Below are 23,905 nucleotides of genomic sequence, written 5' to 3' on the forward strand. Positions count from 1 at the left end.
CATATTAACATCATACAGAATGAAACTGGTCAGAACCAAGGAGCTCAATGCATTAACATTTTTTCTGTGAGAGCTATTTTTGCATTTTCTTTGCAGTAAAAAGCACAAGTATATACCAAATATGTCAATCCCTAAAACTGCGCTCGCCCATGCAATAGGGACAAACCTGGAGACTCAAAATTGTCCAAAGGAGACACTTTTAAAGTCTTTAGAGCTCATTACTTTAGAATTAACTGGATGTTAGGGATTTGATACCAGCTTACATTTCAACGACCAGTGACTCATTCTCACCCAATACATGGAATCAGTCCCGGATTCCCAACTGACAGGGGAATGTAAACAAACAGCAGAGATAGTGTAAAAAAAAATGTTTGGTTCCCCCCAAATCCATGCCAGGTCCTTTAGGTCCAAGATTTATTTTAAGAGAGATTCCATTGAAAGAAAAAAAGGCATAGGGTCCTTTTTATTTATACCATACATGGTCTATGACCTCACCCAGAGACCCCATCCCTTTGCTTATATTGATTGGCAACGGGGATTGAGAGATGATAGTCAGTGGGAATCAAATGGGGTTTAGGACATGTTGGTGGCTGGCAGGCTTCTTCTTTTGACAGGCTGGCAGGTATCGCAGTTGTGTGGATCTACATTGCTGGATGACTTGATTGATGGTAAATTTACATGGCGGTATCTTTTTTTTAATTAAAGGACTTTTCTAAAATGTGTGTGCTTACTGACAATTGACATTCACATGAGGGTTGGGTGTCTGGGGGCCACCATATTTTTAAAGGGGGCTTCCAGATTCTGATAAGGCCCCTTCCCACGACCACTGGGCCAGCACTGTGGTAAAGAGACTACTGTTCTCATCACCTTATTGACAATGTGCTTTTCTAGGAGGTCCCCCTAGTAAGGTACCCCCCCATGTTGAGGGCATGTGGACATGTTGAGGGTATATGGTTTATGGAGGGGGGTATGTGCTCATCCCCTCTTTTTCTGGCCGTTGGGTAGGTGCAGCATGCTGTTTAGGGTAGAGAACACACACAGAGTCCCAATTTTCCCAAAACGATGTATTGTAGAACTAATTAACAGTACAAACAGGCATGGTGAGGAGGCTCATCTGACTAGAGCACTTACAACAATTCAATGTAGAGACATTGGTGTTTGGTTCCAAGCTGCTAACACCATTTGCCACGACGAGCAGAGTGGGGTCTTGTTGGTCCAACCCAATGGGAATGCTTCCTGAGCAGGTTGATTCAGTCCCTCCTCTTTCCCTATTCCACTAGAACCTTTCTCTATTGCTAATGTTGTCCCTGACAGATAGGTGATCCGTCTCTACACTAGCCACTTGCATAGAGCACGTTAAAACCCAGGGACAGGAATTTAAAAAGACTCTGCTTAACCCAAGATGGCCACCACGGCCAATGGGGTTCAGAGCATCCAATCTGATCACTGATCCAAATGACCAAGGAAACCAGGGAGAAATCCATTTTTTCTCGATTTCCTCTCCCAGCTGCATTGCCAATACGGTTGAGTACCACCTGCAGTGGGGAATTTAGATTGCACCTGCCTACACTTCCCTTTCTTTGAAAGATGCGGTCCTCGGCATTGAACAGAACAAAGAACATTACAAAAACAGCAATAACATAATTATGGTTACACAAGAAAACTTAAGACAACATAATCAGAATACTTTGCAGGAAGTTGCCTATGGTTAGACCTAATTGGGTGGTGGACTACAAGCAGTCCCACTCCCACATGCCCACAAGCACTATGGAAACTTCTAGTAAACAGGAAATATAAGATATATTCCTATATGAAATCAGCAATTGAGCACCGATTAATCTCACAATTGTGAGTGCCCTAAATAAACCTTAGAAAAAAAATATGCATCCTAAAAAAGAAATGTTTAAACAGTGGGAACTCCGCTTTAACTTGCGATAGGCCACACAGAACTGCAGCCTCCCATTTTTTGCACACCAGGACAACAGGAGCCACCCCTGGACTAGAGATCTTAGATGACTCCACTCTGTAACATGTTATGGATAAAATCCTTGACCTCCTGGCACAGGGACATGGGGAATGTGTCAGTATCACTTCCGGATGGGTGGAGTATCCCCTGTATGAATGGGGTGATCTATTGTTTCAGTGCAGCTGTAATCCCCAGGACTGGTTGCAAATACCAGCAGATGTTTTTCCAGTAGCTGTTGAGGCAAAGGATAGTCCCGAAAGGGGATGGCCAATTGTTCCAGCAGCAGTCTGTATTGCTCCTCCTTAGGGAGGAATTGGTAGCCTGTAATGGGGCACAAACAGCTTCCACTTCTGCCTAGACCCGAAAGCTGCAGTGACCAGGCACCGTATAGGCTATCTCTTGATGGGGCTTTAGTAGCAACTTTTTTTTTAGGTGGCGTGCCGACAACCCCCACCCATTCAGACCTCTCTTAACTGCTTGCTGATAGGCTTCAAAGGCTCGGATCACGTTGAGCCAGACAGTTTGCTGTCCACAGGCCCATGCCCACCAGCTGGAATGCTAAAACTTGGCCAGATAGCAGGGTAAGTTCAAGTCCTTCAAACATTTATGCCAGGACAATGGGAATTGCAGAGCTCACCGGGCAGCGAGCCACCACAACCCCACCCATTCTACCACCTGGTCTTTTATTTGTATCTCCACCCAGGTGACACCTTCCAATAAGATGGGCAGGTTGTTGGCTGCCTTCAGGGACAGTCAGTGGTCCAGCTGGTCTCTAGTCCCGAACCTCTTGGTGTAGAAGTCATACTCCATGACAATGGCTTTAGATCCTGTATCAACCAAACAAGGGACCTCTTGGATATTAACTAGGGCATTGACCACTGGACTATGTGTGACCATGGCTTCTGTTCTGATGGAACCTTGAGTTGATGGTCTTCAGTCCTGGGAGCCCCTAGTTTAACGGCGGCCTGTGGGTGTTTTGGATTCAGACCTGCCACAATTCCTGGCTAAAGGTCCAAAGTGGCAACACTGCCAGCACTTCTGCTCTGGATCCCTCTGTAGCAAATTCTCACCTTTGGAGAGGTGAGACAACTCTTGCTTGAATCTGGACATTTCTTGCTTCATGGAAGCTGAACTCTGGGAGAGTTCTCTGAGGATCTTCTGCAAAATCGATAGGGAAGATGGGGCCAAAGCTTCGTCCTTGAAAGGTATTGGTTCATTCCTCTTGGTCACCAATGCCATTGTTTCCACATCCCCTTCTTCCAGCGCCACTGCCTCTACCAGAGTATGATTGAAAGGGAAGGCAGATTAAGCTTTTATTAAATCCTGCAGGGCTCTCCTGACAGGCCCATCTTTCATTTTCACCACAAACTGGTCACTTAGTAATCTGAGGTGGTGATGTTGGCACAGCCAAGTAAATTCTTTTATGTAGGCGCTTCCACCAGTTCTGGAGGGCTACCACAAGGTGGGTTAGGCTTTCAATTTCTTGTTGCCTGTGAAGAAAAAATGATTTTAATACTCAAAATTTTTCTCCCAGAAAAGTGAAGTAGAAACATACATATAATACTGTGTGTAAATCTCTCCACTTTTACAATCTTGGTCCCGGTCCACCAGGTGGATGTGACGTCACAGCCGGATGTGGTGGGTGGGCATAGCGAGGCGGAGCATGCACTTCTTCTTCAGGCCATTACAGCGCCATGTTGGATGAGGTATATATATGGGCAAAGAGAGGGACAGTGGCTGGCAGACAACAAAGCCCAGCTACCTCAAAAAATGCCAAACAATAAAAAACATGGCGGCCTGATGTATACAAACAAAACAGTGATAATACCCATTACAAACGAAACACTAAGAATTACCATATTTATTGGTGTATAACAGGCATTTTTTTACCAAAAAAATCGGGTGCAAAAAAAAGCATGTGCGTGTTAGACACAGATACTTCAATTTTGGCTGCCTCAGAGGGGGCAGGAAGGGGGGCAGGATGAGCGCTGTCAGATTTCATTCAGTGAGAATCTCCTGTTTACTCGGCGGTCTCTGTAATAGGAAGTCCCATCTCCTGGGCCAGCATTGGACCGCTCCTCTGTCTATCATAGGAGGCGGGACATTGTATTAAAGAGGCCACCGAGTAAACAGGAAATTATCACTGTATGTAATCTTTTGTCACTCATCCCGCCCCCCTCCCTGTCCCCCCCGAGGCATCAGTAATCTGTCATGAGTCTACATGGCAATGGTGAGGCTGAATTGATGGGCAATGGTTAGACTGCCGATGGGCTCTGACCCTTATTTTGCTTCAAAGTACTTTATTTAAAAAAAAAAAAATCCTGAATCTTCCCTCTTAAAGTGAAGGTGTGTGTTTTATGCCTATGCATGTTATATGCTGAAAAACATATATAAAAAAGAGGTGAATATCATAATGAAAAATGTAGGCAAAACATGTGTGTGACCTTTTTATCTCTCATGGCTTTAACATATGCACCATAACTGAAACCTGGCATCAAAATTTTGACTCAGCTTTTCCTGCTGCCCTCTCACATGGTGGCCTCTATTGGACTCACTCCCCCAGACCCAGTGGACAGAAAGGAGGTGGAGTTGGATTCCTCCTATCCCCACAAAGCACCTTCCAAGTCCTTTCTTTCCCTCCCTCTCTTCTTTTGAGATGCACTGCATTCTTCTGTTTTCTCCCATTTCTCAGAGGATTTCAGTAATTTATCGGCCTCCTGGACCAGTATTGTGCCTTTTTGATGACTTTGCTGCCTGTCTACCCTACTTTCTCTCCTTTGAAATACCCATTATCATTCTTGGTGACTTCAATATTCCTGTCAATGTTAACAGCCCAGCTACAGCTCAACTTCTCAACTTAACCTCATCTTCTGACCTAACCTAATGGACACACACTTCTACTCACTCCAGTGGTAATAACCTCCACCTTGTATTCTCCCATCTCTGCAATCCTGGCAACCTCACCAACACCCCTTTCCTCTCTCTGATCACAACCTCATCAGTTTCACTGTATCCTTGCCTCCAACTACCCATCCCTCTAAGCAGCAAACGATTACTTGTAAGAACCTTCACCACTTTTTTTCCTTCTCTTCTCTATTCTGCTTCTGACCACCTATATGGCATAATCTCTCCCCTGTCCTGTCCTATCCTGGCCACCTCTGTCTACAATAGTTCACTATCATCACCACTGAATGCACTTGCTCCTCTAACCACACGCAGTTTCAGGCCCCGACTGCTACAACCCTGGGGAACTGACAACACTAGAAATCGCAAGAGACATTGTTGTGCGCTTGAAAGACTGTAGCGTAAAACCAAATCCCTGCAAGAATTCACCCTATATAAATCTGCCCTTCTAAAATACAATTCCTGCCTCCATGCTGCCAAACAAGCCTACTTTGTCTCTCTTATTAATACCTTGTCATCCAGTCCCCGTCGGCTCTTCTCAACCTTTAACTCTCTGCTTTGTCCCCTACCCCCTCTACCCACGCACTCACTGCCCAAGGGATTGCATCAATTTTGTCTTTGAAGTGATTGCCAATTTGTCAGGGCACCTTCACTGTGCGTACATCATCCCCACCAAACATACCTTGCCTAACAGCACATTCAACACTCTCCTCTTTTTAACTGGCTACTACTACTACTATTACTAACAAAACTTTTCTCAGATGTCCACCTAACCAATTGTCCCCTGGATCCTGTTCCCTCACAACTACTGTGGTCAACCTCTTCTTCTATCCTATGCTCCCTCACTCACATCTTCAATCTCTCCCTCTCAATTGGCACCTTCCTCTCCCCTCTAAAAAAATGTGCAGATGTTTACACTTCCAGTACACTTCCAGTCATAACAATATTAAGGCTTTTTTGGATCAGGCTTAAAATTGTATCCCTTAACATCATCCAATATTATTGTGGACATTGTCTGGATTGCTTGCAAAATATTTTGCAAGCAGAAGGTCTACATTGTACCATTCAATATAGGATTCGTTTGTGTATTCATATGTTTTGGCTAAATTTTTTATTATGATATTCACCTCTTTATATATGACTTTGACTCTAATGCCGCGTACACACGAGCGGACTTTTCAACATCCAAAGTCCGAAGGACCGAGTCCGTCAGACTATCCGATCGTGTGTGGGCTGCAACGGACTTTTGATTCACCAAAGTCTGACGGACTTTAGAATATGGAACATGCTTCAAATTTTCCCGAAGGAACTCCGCCGGACCCGGTCCCCTTCGAAAACTCCGCTCGTGTGTATGCTACTCCGACGGACTAATACCGACGCTAGGGCAGCTATTGGCTACTGGCTATGAACTTCCTTATTCGAGTCGGGTCGTACGTCATCACGTTCGAATCCGTCGGAGTTTAGTGTGATTGTGTGTGGCCAAGTCCGTTCAGCCAGAAAAGTCTGTCAGAACTCCGTCGGAATTCCAGCAGAACTCCGACGGAACTCCTTTGGAAGTCTGTCGGACTTAAGTCCTCTCGTGTGTACGGGGCATTAGTGTTTAGTTAGCAATGGGTATTAGCACTGTTATTATTTTTATTTGACTAGTATCATGCCACTGTGTTTTTTAATTGTTTGGTATTTGTTGCGGCAGCTGGCTTTGTTGTTCAATGGCAGCTGCCTCCCTTTGCCTATATATAGGTCAACCAACATGGCACTGTTATGGCCTGAAGAAAGAGTGCATGCTCCGCAACACGTCACCATGTCCACCCATCACATGTGGCTGTGATGTCACATCCTCCTGTACTCTGCATTCTACGATGATCAGGAAGCCCTGGGAGCCTCCGGCACAGCTGAACAGTGGAACCACAGCCTGATTCCACCTGGCGGACTGGGATTGGGAAAGCAAAGAGATTTACAGATAGCATTATATAAATGTTTTTACTTCGCTTTTGTGAGTGGATCATTTTTTGAGTATTAAAGTAATTTATAATCTACTGCACATAGCTGGGGCTTGTCCTTTTCCCTCCTTGTAGCACAATCTGTTCCTCCGGCAGCATCATAACCGCTCGGCGGACGTCATCCTCCAGGGAGTTGATGGCCAGCTCTGTGATCAGCCTGGTGGGATTCTGATGTGCAGTGCTCTTAAGTCGCTCCTCCCACTCTGTTGCACCCATTAAACTTAAGCTCTAAGGCCAAGGCTACTCCCAAACGGTGCCATAATTGTCCCTGATCCTCCTTCCACACATGCTGCAAAGAGGGGAATATCCTGCTGATTGCAAGAAAGTGTTGGGTAGGTGCAGCATGATGCGGTAAATAGAGAACACTCTGAGTCCCAATTTGACAAAAATCATGTATTGCAGAATTAGTAAACAGTACAAACGGGACCAGCGGATAGGCTTACCTGACTTGGGCATTTACAACAGTTTAATGTAGAGACAACGGTGTGTGGTTTCCGAGCTACCAACAGCATCTGCCACAAAAAGCAGAGCACAGCCAGCTGGTCCAACCCAATGGGGAAGCTTCCTGAAGAAGTACACGTTGTCTCTACTCTTTTCTTACTTCACCGGAACATTTCCCTACTGCTAATGCTATCCCTGACAGGTGGGTGACCTGTCCCTACACTAGCCACAGAGGCGGCTCTCTAATTAGGCTAATTAGGTGGTTGCCTAAGGCCTCGCACTCACAGGGGCCTCACGTCTGCCTAATTTGACAGCCGCCACTTGGTGTTCACTGTTCAGGACCGTGGCTGACAACAATGCTGTTGCTAAATCTGTCTGCAAACTCCATGACCAGACATTGGAGAGAGGACAAAGCCATGGCTGTGTCTTGGGGAGGAGGTGGGGCCAGTTCTGTGTTGTCTTGGGGAGGAGGAGACTTGAATATTTTCACTGAACCCAGAGGCGTAGATCTCCCCTCCCCCCGTCACGTCCACTAGAGTGCTCAACAGAGCGGTACCCACACACCTGGAGGAGCCATCCCGGCTTCTTGTAAGGATTGGCGAGGAAGGTTCTGGGGAGGAGGCCTCACCAGGGCTGGATGGAGCCGATGGAAGTGGGAGGTAGGAGAGAAGAGGTGTCCAGCCGCCCCCCTCTTTGAGGCTGTCAATCAGGGCGGGGGGTCTGGGGCTCTACTATGCCACAACCCCCTTCTGCAGCCAGCGACCACCAGCATGAGAGAGAGTCATCCCCCATACTTGCTCTTCCAGCATCCAGCCTCCCTCAGCCACAGTGACCAGCCACTATATACTTACCCCCTGTCCCCATCCCCTCAACTCCCTTCCACCCAATTATCAGTGCCACAAGCAGTAAGGGCAGCTCAGTCCTCTGCCAGTGTCCCAGTGTGCCCACCTTTGATTGACAGCCCCTCCCTCCACCCTGCCCTCATCTCCACCTATGCAGAGCTCCACTGCAGGGGGGTTGGGAGGTCCCAGCCTAGGCCAGTGCTAATCCTCAGCCATGGTGGCTCGGGCATACTGCATCCTGCGCTGGCACTGCCTTCTCCTTGACTTCTCTGCTGCTATCTCTCGCCAGGAGCTCTCTTTCTAAGCGAAGTCCCGTGGGACCTACTGCTGCCCGACAAGGATGAAGAGACCTCTGAGGTGGTGAAACTTGCACAGTCCCTTCTGTTCTATGAGTCCAAGTTCAAGGAGCTCTATGTGACACCAGCACTAATAGAGAAAGGTCACTGAGCGCAACAATGAGATAGAGAGCACAGACACCCTCACCGAGATAGAGAACACAGAGATGGAGAGCACAGATGCCATCACCAAGATAGAGAGCACAGACACCATCACCAAGATAGAGAGCACAGACACTATCACCGAGATAGAAAACACCAAGATAGAGAGCACAGACACCTTCACCGAGATAGAGAGCACAGACACCATCACCGAGATAGAGAGCACAGACACTATCACGAGATAGGGAGAACAGACACCGTCACAGAAATAGAGAGCACAGACACCATCAATAAGATAGAGAAAACTGACACCATCACCGAGATAGAGAAAACTGACACCAGCACCGAAATAGAGCACATTGCAAAAGGGGTGCCCTGGGGGGATTTTATGGGCAAAGAATGTTAGCCAGAATAGGGAGTAACAAGCGTATAAAAATATAAAAAATGTATTAAATACAAAATAGTAATAAAGTAGGTACATAGGGTATGTAAACCTAAAAACAAATTAGTCAGACTGGATAGTTACATAACAGCTATATGCCAAAACACACAGTTGATCTCATGGTAGGAGGTTAAATGGAGTGCGTGTGCATAGAAGTCCCAATGTTTCGGAATACCAAACGGCCATTGGGAACTCGTCCCCGCGTCTGTAGTCGATATTCGTGGGCCCAGGTGAATTCTATGCCGGCAGGGATGTTTCTTATCTCACTCACGGCATGCAACTCAATCATTTTGGCACCAGCAACCGTACATCATCAGTGCTGTGGGGACGCATTCCCAGCCCCCCAGCCAATATCCAGAGCATTCTCTCATGCGATGCAGCATTCTAGGGATTGAAGCCCCTCCTTCATGTGAATCCTGATGTGCACTTTAATTTGTTAAAGATAGTTTTATTACAGAAAACTGCTTATTTCTAATTAGCCCATGAAGAAGGAATTTATTACTCATACCTGTATTACGAAACATGTTGGGACTTCTATGCACATGCACTCCATTTGACCTCCTACCATGAGATCAACTGTGTGTTTTGGCATATAGCAGTTATGTAACTATCCAGTCCGACTAATTTGTTTTTAGGTTTACATATCCTATGTACCTGTTTTACTACTGTTTTGTATTTAATAAATTTTTTATATTTTTATACGCTTCTTACTCCTTTTTCTGGTTAACGTCCTCTGCCCATAAAATCCCCCAGGGGAACCCCCTTTTGCAATTTTCTCTTTTGTACTGGGCTGTGGCAAAGGTTCTCAGCATTATACCTATAGGTAGTTTTCTTTTATCTATACTTTTTCAGAGATAGAGTGCGTTGACACCAGCACCGAGATAGAGAGCACAGACACCAGCACCGAGATAGAGAGCACTGACACCATCACTGAGCTAGAGAGCACTGACACCATCACTGAGATAGAGAGCACTGACACCATCACCGAGATAGAGAGCACTGACACCATCACCGAGATAGAGAGGAATGACACCAGCACGTTAAAGCTCTTAATATATGCAATTTATACAGTTAATTTAGGTTTTGCCTAAGGCCTCACAAAGCCTAGAGCCGCCTTTGACTAGCCACTCACATAAAACATGGTAAAACCCTGGGGCAGGGACTTAAAAAGACTCTGCGTGACCTAAGATGGCCACCAGGGTCATTTGAATCCAACATATCCAACTGGATAACTGCTCCAGATGACCAAGGAAACCATAGAGAAACCCAGTTTCTCTCAACTTCCCCCTAGCTGCATTGGCTCTACGGTTGAGTGCCACCTGCAGTGGAGACTGTAGACTGCAACTGCCTACATGGCTATCTAGGCTTAATGCTTTTGTAAAGGATCTGGCATGGGTTTTGAAAGGGACCTATGCCATTCTTTTCTTGTATTTTGCATAGGATTCCCCCTTAAAATACTGTATATATAAGACTCATTTAGATCTAGTATGGAATTTGTTGAGGACCCCACACTGTTTTGTTTACTTTCTGTGGGATTTCTCTTAAAGTGTATACCAGATCTAAAGGGCTCAATAACCACAAGAACTAAGAAGGAAAGTCTGTGATGACTTTGCAGGACCAAAGAATGAACTTCACCTGGGGATGACACTAGCATCCAGTTTTCTGGAATTGCTGGCTAGAGCCTGGAGCCCTGGTTGCCTATTGAGATCGCAAAGCTACTATAAACCAACATAAGTGGCATTTAATGTATCCTTATTGTACACAGAACAGGCTCGTTCATTAAGAAGGTTAGGTAGTGTGTGCATGTGTGATATGCATCTCTGTAATACTTCCAAGTCTTCTATTGTTTTCCTACAATTGTAATTAATGTGTATGTACAGCATTATTGTTTAGTAAAGCATATTAATATAGAGTTTTATGCTTCCTTATTTTACTTCAAAGTGACCTAAAATATAGAAAACACAGCAATCAATACAGCATCAGAACAATCCCAGTATTTGATGCTGGGAGTAAGTGTGGGGTGCCAGGATGAATGAGCATGGACTGTAAATTAGTCTAAGTTTGAGCATGCTCTTCAAAATGTTTAGAAATTGGTAAAAGATACTTGTCCTCTACCAATTGAATGGTGGTCCTGTGCAATCCAATCTTTTATTTTTCTAAATGTTCCCCTTATGTAAACCACACATACATTCCTAAATTGCAATAGATAAATGGCAAATGCAGTAATATCTTATTGTATGTAATGGCACACATTACAATTTTTTAACCATTTAGGGGCACTGTATACATATCAGCAAGGGCATGATCCCATGCATTTAAGGTTGAACATATTTTTTATTATCACAAAATCAGTGCAAATAAGGAGTACAAAATGGCAGTACGTTTCCGAAAATACACAAACAGTGGGGTACAGATGTAAAAGCATAAAAAACTGCGAGAATAACAAAGCTTATTAATACAGTTGAAACGGAAATAAGGAAAGGAATCAGTAGGTGGGGAAGAGGGGTGGAGGGGTGGAAGAAGGAGGGGGAAGGGACAAGGGATGGCAAGGGAGAGGGAGAGAGGGAGACAGGAACCCCGAAACAGAAATCACATTGGTTAATATTTCAGCCTCCAGGGCGGACCCGGGACGATGGCTTAATGCTCAACACCTGGAAACATAGGACGAGACATTGTCCTATCGGAGACCACTAAGGAAGCCCGATGAGGCAGAGTGATGGCGCCAGATAGACCACAAGATAGTGAACTTGTCGTATCTGTCCCGACAGATGAAGTCATGTGACCGTGACGAACACTAGTCGGGACGCTACCGGAAGTGACGCAATCGAGCTCGAGGCTCGTTTATACACCATACAAAAACTCTGTCTGTTTGTGAGTACCAAAGCTGTTTTTATAAATAAATTTCAATACTGTTGAAAAATACTATACTATGGGGCTCCCTTCCTCCTTATCTGTTTAACCCCTTGCATAAAACCGCTGAGGTATACCACCAATTCCCCCCCCCCACGCTGAAGTACCGCTGAGGGACCACTTACAGAGCCCAATACGGCACAGTAGGCAGGAGACGCCAGGACCCGGGGACACGTGAATAGGACCTCGAGGGATAAGGACCACCAGGAACCCTGAGGATACATATACCATATGCTGTTACCTTACAGCTGTAAGGTAAGGGGACACCCATATTCTGATTACACAGGACCACGTGGGAGATATCCACCATCACCATTATCACTGTTTAAATCTCTACCTTATAGTGCACATATATTTTAAGCACCAGCATTGCAGGCGACTGTCTTGTTACATGCGATTTTGGGCTAATCGCCACTTGTTGTTGCACCAGCTGAATGGACAATTTTAACTAGGATTACTGTTCCATTGTTGTTTTTTATATTTTTTATAGCTTCAAACACTGTGCACCTTTTTCCTTCTGTTTTGGATTATTCCCAGAGGGTTGTTTCCCTCTCACCAACACTTGGATCGTTTATGCGTTTTTGTTTTGATTCAACAATTTGATTTATTTTCTTTGATTGTATGATTCAATTTAGTGCACTGCACCGATATTTAAGTCTATGGTATAAAGACACCCGCACAGAGTCACTTTGCTTAACCCTCCCTTGGCTTTAACACCATATGCGATTTCTTTAGTCACAAGGCAAGCATTACTTACATCTTTTGCCTTATCTAGCTAATGATTACTTTTGTACACTGTTACACATATACTTTGACTTAGCAGATTTTCTTTTCAGATCTATTTATTGTTCAGCACTAGCACTTTGTATGCGTTTTTCATCATTTTTAACAAATCGCATGGTGATTCACTTTATATATATTTTATATTATATATTTTATATATTTTTTATTTCGTCCACTATTTTATGTATAGTACTTTAAGTCACTGAAACAAATACAGTAGTAGTTATTTTCACGGACCTTCTTTATATTCAGCACTGCCACTTTATGCAACTCTGCTACCTAAAAAATTGCATTGGGACCACCAGTCTTATTTATCATTAATTGTTTTTCTTATCCATTTGTCTACCACTCAAAATACTACTACGCATAGGAGTGAGGGTCCCTCACTATATATACATATATATATATTTTTTATATTTTTTATATATATATATTGTCTTTTCTTTTTCTACGTTCCATTTATTACCTGTAGTGGAGACGATATTACATTTATCTTCTAATCTTTTGAGTACCTATTGAATATATTAAACCTGTTTTAACTAGATTCTTCACCATAGTACCGCGCACCACTACCTTTTTTACCTTTTGTCGTATCTGTCGTCCGCCTTCGCCTGCAGTTCCTCCATGACCATCATATCGTTAAGAATTTCTACCCATCTAACCACCGACGGGACCCGGTCCGTCTTCCAAGAAAGGGTGATGTTATGGCGGGCGTCAGAGCATAGAAATCTAAGTAGGCAAGCTTTGTGCTTTTTAATGGAGCCCGGTATAATGGACAATAAAGCAACCAAGGGCGAGGGGGACATGGTAACTTGATACATAGCATTATAAGTCTCAAAGACCTTATCCCAGAAAGGGCAAACCATAGAACAATCCCACCAAACATGAAGGAATGTACCTGTCGCACCATGGCACCGCCAGCACACATCCGTTGAACCGGGGAACATCCTGCGTACCGAGACTGGAACTCTGTACCATCGTGACAGTAATTTGTAATTCTTTTCTTGAGTAAACCCTGACCTAGAGGATTGGTGGGTAAGGATAAAGGAGGTATGCCACTGCGATGGGGTAATTTCGGTCTCAACGTCAGCGGACCACTTGTCCGTATAAGTAGGAAGTGAGGTGTAAGTAAGAGATTGGATTTCTTTGTAAAGAAGAGATAGCGTGTGCTTCGGTGTGTGGGGAAGAGTGCAAAATTCCTCAAATAGGGTGAGCGGTCTATGAGTATTTCCGGATAGGAAGAGCGAGTTGCAAAATTGGTTGACGGATCGCTCAGAGAGCCAATCCAAGCCCGGCAAAAGTCACGAGGTTGCTAGGTCCCTTAATCGACCAGTGGAAGGGTGGACAAATTGATTAGCCGTGGGCCAGTCCTCCCTGCGGTATGCCCCAACGTGGGTAGCCGAAAGGAGAGTGGGAAGAAGTGGGTTGTCAAAAAGGGAGGAAAGAGGGCCAGGATCCGTGGACAGGCCTGTTGTACTGGAGATGGTATACCATTTGGTCAGAACTGCGATCGTCAGAGGGGAGACCCAACGAAGCGAGCGGAACATAACATGGTGTCCCCACAGGAGGGCCCTAAGGTCCCTAGGGGTCATATCCTGTTCGATAGTCACTGAGAGTTTAGTTAGGGGTCTAGGGAACCACTCCAACAGTCTGGATAGTAGGGATGCCGTGTGATACAGTTGAAAGTCAGGCAGGCCAGTCCCCCCGCGGAGCTTAGGGGCGCAGAGGACCTTATGTTTCAGTCGAGGTGGGTGGCATAGCCATACAAATTTGATTATCTCAGAACGGAGTGAGAGGAAGAACGCCCGAGGGAGGAGTATGGGGAGGGTTTGGAACAGATACAAAACCTTGGGCAGTATGTCCATTTTAATGACGTTCATCCTCCCCCACCAAGTGAGCTTCAAATTATACCAGGAGTCAAGGGAACGTTTAATGTTGGTCAGCAAGGGGCTATAGTTCAAGGAGTAAATGTCTTGCAGATCTCTCGGGATTTCAGTCCCGAGATATTTAATAGAGCGTGACTGCCACCGGAATGGATAGTTCCTTTTCAGGGCCGCCAGGTCCCGCTCTGGCAGGGAAATGTTCAAGGCTTCAGTTTTTGCTATGTTAAGTTTAAAATTACTATAGCTACCGAAGCGGTCCAATTCCGCGAGAATATGCGGTAGGCTAGTGTGGGGGTTTGTGCCATACAAAAGTAAGTCATCAGCATAGAGTGACAGCTTGCGGGGAGCCGAGGGGGTGGGAATACCGTAGATAGAGGCATTGTTGCGTATAGCTTGTGCCAGGTGCTCCACTGTGATTGCGAACAGCAAGGGCGAAAGAGGGCAGCCCTGCCTAGTACCATTACTAATTCGGAATGGTGTGGATGAGTCCCCGTTAGCTGAGACCCGAGCAGTTGGGCGAGAGTAGAGAGCCATAATCTTGGAAAGTAAATTGGGGCCTAAGCCTATTTGTTGCAGGGATGCCCGAAGGAACTGCCAGCTCACCCTGTCGAATGCCTTCTCGGCATCGCAGGCCAAGAGGCAGGTGGGGATATTGTGTGCCTTGGCATAGGAGATCAAATGTAGCGTTTTCGTGGTGTTGTCTCTGGCCTCGCGGCCAGGGACAAACCCCACTTGGTCCCCATGGATCAGAGAGGGAAGGAGGGGGGCGAGGCGTGTGGCAAGAATTTTGGCATAAAGTTTCAGATCAACATTCAATAAGGAGATTGGGCGGTAATTACTGCAGAGTGTAGGATCTCTCCCAGGTTTAGGGATCACCACTATTTGAGCTTGCAGGAGTTCGGCAGAAAGCGGATGGTCGTCGCCAACCTCCTCAAATGCCCGCGCCATCAATGGGGCCAATTGGTGGGCATACTGCTTGAAAAATAAAGGCGTATAGCCATCGGGACCCGGACTCTTGCCCTGCTTAAGCCCCTTAATGGCAGTCAAAAAGTCTGAGGTGGTCAACGGGCGTTCCAGGTCTGACACGACGTCTGGGGGAAGTTGCGGTAAAGAGGTGTCCTGTACATATTGTAAGAGGTCTAAATTCGAGGAGGGGGAGGGTGCCTGCGCTGCCGGAAGGTTATACAAGGAAGAGTAAAAATCCTGGAAATCAGAAACAATCTCCGAGTTTTTAGTGCGTTTAACCTGAGCAGAGGACATTAAGTGGGAAATATGCTGTCTGCGTTGTTGGGGGTGGATTACGCGAGCAAGATGTCTCCCACATTTGTTCGCGTGGGCGTAGTGAATATGTCTGCCCTTAGCGCAGGCAATCACAGAGCGTTCGGTAAAAATCCGTTGGAGATCCCTACGTGCGTTAGAAAGTTCTACTAGTATCCTAGGATCTGGAAAACGCTTGTGGGAATCCTCAAGGGTAGAGATCAGTGCGAATAGCCTGGAAATTTCAGCAGTACGGGCCTTTTTCAGTCTGGAGCCATTTTGAATTAGAATGCCCCGGAGGACACATTTAAGCGTCTCCTATTTGGTCAGGCTAGAGGTGTTGTCGCCAGCATGGACCAGGTTAAACTCTGTGATTGCCGCAGTGATAGCGGCGCTGCAGACGGAGTCACGCAGGAGGTTATCGTTAAGTCGCCAAGGTTTGTGGGCGCAGTTGTGTGGGGGTCTCCCCAGCGACAAATTCACCGGGGCGTGATCAGACCAAATTCTCAGTCCGATTTCACATGTAGGATCACAGTCCAGCAAAGCTTGGGAGATCAGTATGTAGTCGAGTCGGCTGTAGGAGTTGTGTGCAGGGGAGTAATAGGTATAGTCACGCGCAGAGGGGTAAAGTACCCGCCAGGGATCCACTAAGGAGAGGTCTTTCAAAATGGAGCGTATGCTAGTCAGTGAGGAAGGAGGTACGTTTGACTTACCAGTGGATGAGTCCAGTCTCGGTACTAATGGTACGTTCAGATCACCACCCAGGATCAAGTTATGAGTGCCAAAAGCACGTAGGCGGGATGCCACGGAGGAGAGGAATCGATGTTGGTTCTGGTTTGGGAAATAAACATTAACAATGGTTAAAACTGTTTGTTGAATCTGCAGCTTCAGAAATACATATCTACCGTTAGGGTCTATCTCCTGGTCGAGAATGGTCGGGTTAAAAGAGGCATGGAAGGCCACAGAGGTCCCCCGTGTCTTGGCGTCCGGGTTGGTGCTATGAAACCAACATGGGTATCGCTTGTCAGAGATAGTAGGGAGCTTGTCTGTCCTGAAATGGGTTTCCTGCAATAGTAAAATGTGCGTTTTGGCTTTGTGAAAGTGATGCAGGAGCTGTCTACGTTTCTCCGGAGTATTAAACCCCCTACAGTTAAGGGAAGAGATCTTAATACCTAGGGAGGGCACACCAAGCGGGGGGGACGTGGGGGGTGCGTCGGGGGTTCCCGTCATGGGAGCTAGAGGAGGTAGTCTCCAGCTGAGGAAACAGAAGGTCAGCAAGTGGATCGTAGGGTCAGGGGGGGAGAGGGCGTCAAGCTGAATAGCTCCAGGAGGGCTCAAAAGAACCCGAGTGGGTGGGTCAGGATACGGTGCCCTCAGGTAGGACGGGTAGGGAGCAGTCAAACCCCACCCACTAGTGTTCAGGGGGGAAAAGGGAGGTGAACACTACAAAGGTTTCCTAAAAAATAACAGAAAACAGAGGCAGTAAAGACTCTGCACACCCTAACGTGGGGAACGTGGAAGGGCAAAACTCAGGGGCTCCGCCCCAACATAACAAAACAGACAGTAATAAAGATAAAGTGCTTATCTAAAGCGCACAGCACAGCACGTGCGGAGCAATAAAACAGTAATACAACAGTGTAAAGTCAGTAACATAGTAGCAAAAATACAGTCCAAGCCACTGTCCGGGGCCTGCGACCAACCATAATATGAATGGCGTACAAAAAGGCCCAGGTAAGGGTCAGAACAAAAACTGAGTGACAAAAATAAGAAATGGCAGCGGACAGTCTTGTAGAAAAACGGAGAGCTTCCCAGGCTGAAAGTCATCGTCAAAGCCGGATGACCAAGTCAAAAACCACCTAGAGGGGGAAAAAGGAACAATGCATAACAGAGAGTCAAGCCTGGAAGCCAGCAGGTGGCAAGGAAAAAATACAAAAGTATAAAAAGAAAAGAAAAATCAGCCAGGTGGGGACTTAGAGGTGCGGGATCTAGATCTCTTCTTCCTAGATTGCTTCTCCCAACGAGGCGTTTTAGGGAACCCGGGAGTAGCCGCCTCCAAGGGCCAATCCGGAATCTGAATCTGTGGCAGTTCAAACACTCCGAGGAAGTTAGGAAGATCACCCAGGGTGCGAAACGTGGCCGATTTACCCTCATGGGATGCAAACAGGTGGAAAGGGAAGCCCCAACGATATTTGATTTGCTTGGAGTGAAGTGCGTCCGTGAGCGGCTTCAGAGCTTTCCGCATGAGAAGGGTCTGCCTGGAGAGATCCGTCAGAAGCATGACGGGGATCCGTTAAAAAGGATGGAGTCCTGATTCCGGGCGGCCTGCATAATGTCAGACTTGGTATGAAAGAAATGAATGCGGCAGATAACGTCCCTAGGATAAGCAGGGTTGGGATTGCGGGGGCCCAGGGATCTGTGAATCCTGTCAATTTCCAGGTGCTCTTCCTTAGGCTTGTTCAATAACTGATTAAACATCAAGATGGCTGCTTTGGCAAGATCTTTGTTTTCAACTGATTCAGGCACCCCGCGGATACGAATATTATTGCGTCGACTTCTGTTCTCCTGGTCATCGAGACCGTAAAACAGTTGTTGGATCTGATTAGTGTGTTCCTGAAGGATGTGATCATGTTCAATAATTCTGGTCACAGATTCCTCCACCGTCGCTTCAATATCATCAAAGCGCTGTCCTATATCATGGCGTAGGTCTGTGATCTCACGTTTATAGGAGCGCTCAAGCCTGCTGATATAGGCCTCAATGTCCCCTTTAGTGGGGAGGGCCTTGAGGTAGCTTTCCATGTCCCAAGTCACTGGTTGAGAGTGTGGCTGGGGCGGTGGGCTTCCGGGACATGCAGGGTAGCGGGGGCTCCGGGTGCCCGAACCGGGGGATTGCGGTGAGGGAGGAGAGGGCTCCGGGAGCGGAGAAGGTACCTGAGAGGCGGTGAGGGCCGCCTGTGCTGCCGCCGAGCGGGTCGCCGCCATCTTGGAGGCCGGCGTGGTCCGGCCTGCGATCACATGCATTTAGAACTCATGAAGGTATGTTTGGCATCTAATGTAGGCATCTTATAGTTTTGATTTCACAAGGTAATCTATTAGGCAAAAATTCCACTGAAAAGCTTGTGGAGGTGCCACTTGCAACATAAAATCTCTGAATATGGCTCTGACACACACCAGAGTTTTTTTAATAACAGAAAAAAAATCCTACTCAGTGGGTGATGTAGTGATGAAAATTGAAGATGAAAATGGAATCCTCCGCTCTGGGTTTCTGTGATATATCTTGTTAATCTCACTCTCCAGGGTGTATAATTTCTGTCTGGGGCATCCTCTACTCCCTGTAGAACAGCGAAGCAAATATTGAAGTGGAGAGAAATCTAGAGCATATGTTGTTGGACTATATGTACACTGGCCACCCCTAAAAGTAACTCTCCTGGCAGCAGAAAAACACTAAACATGATTTGTCTGCATTTGGGAGAGAGAAGTTTAACTGCTTCTAAACTCTGCTGCTCCTAAACTCTGACAAAAGTCCATATGTACATGGACATGTAGGCTTTTATTGAGGTGAGTTTAGGGGCTTTGGCAAAAAACTCAAAAAACTCCTAAACTCACGTTTAGAAGCAGCAGTGTTACGAGAGGCTTTCCTTGAAGTTATGTTGTGTATTTTCTTCCAATACAGCTGCAAGGTGCTATGCTGCCAGCAAATATGGAGCATCGACCCTTCATACCAACATTGGTCTGAAACTTATGAAAATATTCTATGAAGGAGTGATGGTGTCCTATACCAGTGAAAATATATCTTGTAATTGTGTTCTTCTGTTGTTACGTTCAAAAAGCCTGCAGATTGTTTCCCAATCCTTATTCTGGCAAGGAAATTCCTAAGTCGGTTTACCATTTGTCTGTGTATTGTAAGGAAGTTTTTAGTGAAGTATCAAGAATAATGAAATAGATATTCAAAATGAGTCTTCGTGGTGACTTAGAAGTACAGAGCAGTTAAAAAAGGCAAAAGTGATCTGCTGTATACCTATCTGATCCTGCAATGATTTATGAAATGCTGTTTTTGAAAATAAGACCACATGGGGAATTGCGTTTGGGTGTCTGGGTGAGCAAGTTCAGATTATGAACAGAAAGATCCAACTCAAAAGAAATGATTAGATTAGCATAGCAACAAATTTACAGTATGATTTAAAATTGATTATGTCCCAGGGGCGTGATTAAGCCCTGGGGAAGGGAAAAACATGTTGGAGGCATGGCTTGGATGAATTGAGCTGAGGCTGCTTTTATCTGCTATCCACTTGGCCTGGACGAGGTGTGCGGTGGCCAGGCTAACTCTTCCCATTTCTACAGCATGTTTTAAAAACTGGTTACAAATGCATGTAAAGTCTGGGTTGGCTAGAAGGGGAGTCAGGACATGGCAGTAGATTTACATATTGTATGAGAACAGTGTAAAGTCAGTCCTATTAATGGCTGTGTGTTCAACTGTTGTGAGTTACTATTCTGCTTGTTCAAGCGAGACCCAGTCTTTGATCACTCATTGAATCTGCCAGTTCACTATCCTGGACAGATGACAGGCTCTGTAGTAGAGTGAACCACATCTTTTTAACAAGTTATGGACCAGCATATTATACCTTCTTGTCCAGGCAATTTTTTTAGGTTTTAGTGCTTTAATATCTTTACAATTAATCGACCGCGCACAACCGTACCCAAATAAATGTTATTTAAAAATGTGTGAGACATATAGAGCTTTCTTTGTGTGGTACCATATTTATCGACATATAACATGTGCGTATAGCATGCACCCCAAGTTTAAGAGGGAATTTTAAGGAAAAAACTTTTAAGAGGTAAGTTTAAGGAAAAAAACTTACATTTAAATGCCCATCAATGCAGCCTTATCAGTGCAATTTGTAACCTTGCCCCCAGTGTCCGTTGCAGCCTTGTCAGTGTCATTTGCAGCCTTGCCCCCAGTGTCCATTGCAGCCTTGTCAGTGCAGGCTTTCCTTAGTGTCCATTGCAGCCTTGTCAGTGCAGCCTTGCCCCAGTGTCCTTTGGAGCCTTCTCAGTGTAGCCTTGCCCCAGTGTCCATTGAAGCCTTGTAAGTGCAGCCTTGTCCCCGTGTCCATTGCAGCCTTGTCAGTGCAGCCTTGCCCCCAGTGTCCATTGCAGCCTTGTCAGTCCAGCCTTGCCCCAGTGTCCATTGCAGCCTTGTCAGTGCAGCCTTGCCCCAGTGTCCATTGAAACCTTGTAAGTGCAGCCTTGCCCCAGTGTCCATTGAAGCCTTGTAAGTGCAGCCTTGCCCCAGTGTTAATTGAAGCCTTGTAAGTGCAGCCTTGCCCCAATGTCCATTGCATCCTTGTCAGTGCAGCTTTGCCCCAGTGTCCATTGCAGCCTTGTCAGTGCAGCCTTGCCCCAGTGTTTATTGAAGCCTTGTCAGTGCAGACTTGCCCCAGTGTCCATTGCAGCCTTGTCAGTGCAGCCTTGCCCCAGTGCAGCCTTGCCCCAGTGTCCATTGAAGCCTTATCAGTGCAGCCTTGGCCGGGGTGTCCATTGAAGCCTTGTAAGTGCAGCCTTGCCCTAGTGTCCATTGCAAGCTTGTCAGTGCAGACTTGCCCCAATGTTCATTGCAGCCTTGTCAGTGCAACCTTGCCTCAGTGCAGCCTTGCCCCCAGTGTCCATTGCAGCCTTGTCCTTACAGCCTTGGATGAATTTAAAATTGGTGCCGCCGAGATCGCAGGGACTGGGCAGAGCCGAGATACACATAGATGAGTGTACTCGGCTCTTCTCGGCTCCACTCACAGTCACGCCCAGTCCCGCCCTAGGATGGACATAACACAGGTCCAATGGTGGGACTGGGCGTAACTGTGAGCGGAGCCGAGAAAAGCTGAGTACACTCGGCCATGTGTATGTCAGCGGCGGTCGCTCCGCTCCGCTCACAATCAGCGGAGATCAACGGGGATTGGCGTATAACACGCATCCATGATTTTCCCCCAATTTTAAGGGGAAAAAAGTGCGTGTTATACGCTGATAAATACGGTATTTAAAAACCACAGAGGTTTTTATTTTTAGGCTCCATGCACACTAGCATTTTTATAAGCTCCTAGAAGCTGTTATTAGAATTTTTTCTTCTCTTAGAAGCTAAATCATGTTATCCTATGAGTCCATGCACACTACTTTAGGTTATTAGAATTTTATGAGCTTTAGCTTCTAGGAGCATAAAAAAAATCGTTTTTTTGTCAAGGTTTTTTTTTTGAGCGTTTTTTCCAGCAGGAAAAAATGCTAAATGCTCTTAAACGCTTCTAAATGCTCCTAACTGCTCCTAACTGCTTCAAAATGTTACTAACAGCTTTTAAACACTTCTAAATGCTCCTAACTGCTTCAAAATGTTACTAACTAGCATTTTATGAGCTTTAGCATCTAGGAGCATAAAAAAAAATCGTTTTTTTTGTCAAGGGTTTTTTAGAGCGTTTTTCGTGCAGGAAAAAATGCTAATGCTCCTAAATGCTCCTAAAAGCATTTTTCATCCAGTGTTTTTTTTCTAGCTTTTTTTTGAGCTTATGAAAAATGCTAGAGCACATGGAGCCCTACTCTATAAAGGGAAAGGTGCAAAAAAAATATCCATTTCTTTATAGAATAAAACATCAAATTAAAATGCCATGGCAGTTATTACACTTATTAGACAATAGATACTCCAAGGCATACATAGTTAATCAGGTTGAAAAAAAGACAAGTCCATCTAGTTCAAACAAACAAATAAAATCATAAAATCCCATTTACACAATCCTATACCCACAGTTGATCCAGAGGAAGGCGAAAAACCACAGCAAAGCATGATCCAATTTACTACAGCAGGGGGGAAAAATCCTTCCTGATCCCCCCAGAGGCAATCGGTTATTCCCTGGATCAACTTTACCTATAAATGTTAGTACCCAGCTATATTATGTAGACTTAGGAAAGAATCCAGGCCTTTTTTAATGCAATCTACTGAGCTGGCCAGAACCACCTCTTGAAGGAGTCTATTACACAACAGCTCTTACTGTGAAGAAACATTTCCGTATTTTTAGATTAAATCTCTTTTCCTCTAGATGTCAAGAGTGCCCCCTTGTCCCCTGTGATGACCTTAAAGTGAATATCTCAACAACAAGTTCACTATATGGACCCCTTTTGTATATAGTATGTATATAGTGATTATTTCCCCCCAATATCCTCTTGTCAGGAGAATAAATTCAGTTCCTCTAATCTTTCCTCATAGCCTCATTGGTGGTTCAAAGGCAATTTTATTCTTTGCCACATTTTTGATAATGAAGAAACATGCTGATATTGAGGTGGTCAATGTACATTTAGCCTTTAAAGTCACCCACTGAAATCAAGTGTAGGTCTTTTATTATTAAAAGAAGTCCCCTGTAGGCGAAAAATGGATTGTATACCTTAGCGTGATGTCATGGATAAACTCAAAACACTTTATTATTATTATTAATATTCAGGATTTATATATCGCCAGCAATTTACGCAGCGCTTTACAATATAAAAATGAGACAATACAGTTACAATACAATAAAATACAAGAGGATTAAGAGGGTCCTGCTCAGAAGAGCTTACAATCTAATAGGATGGGGCAGGTGGTACAAAAGGTTATAACTGTCGGGAATGAGCTGATGGAAGTGGTAGGAGGTTAGTTGGAGACGTGATAGGCTTCCCTGAATAGATGAGTTTTCAGGGATCCCCTGAAGGTAGCAAGAGTAGGGGATAGTCGGACCAGTGGAGGTAGCGAGTTCCAGAGGATTGGAGAGGCTCTGGAGAAATCCTGGAGACGAGCATGGGAGGAGGAGACGAGCGAGCTTGAGAGTAGGAGGTCTTGAGAAGAACGGAGGGGACGATTTGGGTGATATTTGGAGACAAGATTGGTGATGTAGCTTTAAACTTTAAACATCTTACAAAATAATCTCACATTTATTGGTGGCCAGTGGCCCTGTAAAACCATCCCCCACCCCCTATCATTCGTTGTTAACCTATCCCTCTACAAAAACAATGCCACAACATTGGTGGTTAGTAGTA

The 23,905-nt window shown here is 45.4% G+C and overlaps 1 protein-coding gene across 1 annotated transcript in view; it reads right to left on the minus strand.

The window, feature by feature from the left end:
• Window positions 1-23,905, minus strand: part of LOC143990276 (G-protein coupled receptor family C group 6 member A-like) — a 116,407-nt gene that overhangs the window by 62,554 nt on the left and 29,948 nt on the right. The window lies entirely within an intron of this gene.

The sequence above is a fragment of the Lithobates pipiens genome, unplaced genomic scaffold (genome assembly GCF_037356315.1).
Source record: "Lithobates pipiens isolate NorthernLeopardFrog02 unplaced genomic scaffold, aLitPip1_a1.2 Scaffold_18, whole genome shotgun sequence".
NCBI classification, from domain to species: Eukaryota; Metazoa; Chordata; class Amphibia; order Anura; family Ranidae; genus Lithobates; species Lithobates pipiens.